The 2289-nt window shown below is 39.2% G+C and overlaps 1 non-coding gene across 1 annotated transcript; it reads right to left on the bottom strand.

Moving 5' to 3' along the window:
• Positions 1-295: 295 nt before the first annotated feature.
• Positions 296-402, bottom strand: LOC136519328 (small nucleolar RNA R71). Its single transcript, XR_010774879.1, has one exon. It is a non-coding gene; the product is annotated as a small nucleolar RNA R71 (small nucleolar RNA).
• Between the last annotated feature and the right edge of the window lie 1887 nt (positions 403-2289).

The following is a 2289-nucleotide window of genomic DNA, read 5'->3' as shown; positions in this document are numbered from 1 at the left end:
AACCAATAACCTTGAGTTTGAGCTCAAGCCAACCCTCATCAACATGGTGCAAGCTAGCCCATTCAGCGGAAAGACACATGAAGCTGCTAGTGCTCATCTCCAAAATTTCCTAGAGATTAGCAGCACCATTGTCATCTAGGACGTTGCTCAAGATATCATACTACTCCACCTATTTCCATTCTCGCTAGTGGGAAGGGCGAAGAAGTGGTTCTACACCAACAAGGATAACATCAACACATGGGCAAAGTTTTCGAAGGCTTTCCTAGCAAAGTTCTTCCCTATAGGCAAGACCAATGCCTTAAGAGGAAAGATTTCCAACTTCCAACAGCAGAAAGAAGAAACCATTACAGAAGCATAGGAACATTTTCAAGAATACATTTTAGATTGTCCTCATCATGGGATGGAAGATTGGTTGCTCATGCAAAGTTTCTACCATGGATTAATTCAGAAAGCTCATGAACAACTAGATGCTACTGCAAGAGGAGCATTTATGTCACTCACCCTTGGAAAAGCTAAAACTCTCATAAAAAAGATAGCCTCTAACCAAGGCTCTCAATGCAATATTCAAGCATGCAATAAGAGCGAAGAAATACCTAAAGAGGTGTGTGCATTGTCAACCAAGATGGATGTACTATTGAATTGTCTTGAACAGCGAGCCAATTACAAGAGAGATCATCAAGCCATTCAAGATGCTTACAATTCCCAAAACATATGTGGAGAATATTTGGGGGTGAATTTCCCCAAATATCAAGAGGATGCAAACATTGTCATTATCAATTCTGCTCCACAACAACAAAGATAAGGATGGAGACAACAACAACAATGGTCAAATTACCAAGGTAAGTACCCAGGTAATTAGTAATTACTATAATTCTTCTAATCCTAAACAACCATCCTTGGGAGATTTGATTTTAGAACAAACTAAGATTAATGAGAATATTTCTAAAAAGCTTGCTTCTAATGATAAGGTCCTAGAAAACATAAATACTAAAATAGATAGTTTTTCTTCTGCTATAAAAGACCAACTCAGCTATAATAAAAAGATAGAATCACAAATAGCTCAGCTGGCCGCTGCTCTACCTTTTGCAACTAACCTTGAAAAGGTCAACGCCATAACCACAAGAGGTGGCAAGTCTACTCAAGATCCGCCATATCCAACAAGGACAGGTAAGACACCGGCAGCAGCACAAGAAAAGGAGAAGAATAATGAAGTTGAAGAAGTTGAGCCACAAGAATAGGAAATGAAACAAGATTTTAATGACACCACCCTCCTACTATTTCCACGCAGAAATCGAAAGGCTAAAATGGATGAGCAATTTGGTAAGTTTGTAGAGGTAATTCACAAGTTATATATCAATATGCCTCTTCTAGATGCCATATAGGTATCCACCTATGCGAAGTATCTCAGAGACATTCTGAACAATAAAAGACCACTGCCCGCCACTAAAGTAATCAAGTTAATGGAGGAGTGTAGCGCGGCCATCCTAAACACATCACTAGTGAAGAAAAAGGATCCAGGATGTCCCACTATTAATTGTTCAATCGAAAACCAAAACTTTGAAAATACACTATGTGATCTTGGGGCAAGCGTAAGTGTCATGCCCAAGAAAGTTTTCGACAAGCTCAACTATTCAACACTCATGCCAACATCGATGTGCCTGCAACTAGCCGACCAATCGGTCCACTGCCCTATAGGAATCGCTGAGAATATTCTGGTAAAAATAAGAAATTTATTTGTTCCAGTGGATTTTGTAGTACTTGATATGCAGGAAGACATGAAGACACCCCTCATACTTGGGAGGCCATTCCTAAGCACTACAAGCGTACACATTGATGTTGGAGCTGGTGAAATCAAATTCCATATTAATGGGAAGGAAGAGCGATTCGCCTTCAAGCCAAGACTGGAACAATGCTCTAAATTGGAGTGGCAAGAAAAGCTAGAACAACCATCAAGCTCTCCATCTCCGAGACTAACTGATGCACCCAGAGAATCAATAAAACTAGAGAAGTCTAGTTCGGTGGACTTAAAATTCTGAACCCTCGCCGGGAGGTAAAATCGGTAGTTATCCATACTTTGCATAAATTTACTTTTACCTTAGCATATTTATTTTCTGCAATTGCACTGCATTTGGAAAAATAAAGTAAAAATCTTTTCTCCATTGCATTCTATTCAAGCCCCATGTAAATAATTTTTACAGTGTGTAAAGGATTTTTACCGTGGAGGCATAAAAATTTAAAAACCATCCATATATATACATGTGTACACGGTAGAAATACAGGCAACCGGGA

The sequence above is a fragment of the Miscanthus floridulus genome, chromosome 17, assembly GCF_019320115.1.
Source record: "Miscanthus floridulus cultivar M001 chromosome 17, ASM1932011v1, whole genome shotgun sequence".
Classification (NCBI taxonomy): Eukaryota; Viridiplantae; Streptophyta; class Magnoliopsida; order Poales; family Poaceae; genus Miscanthus; species Miscanthus floridulus.
This window is presented reverse-complemented; position numbering and strand designations above follow the sequence as displayed.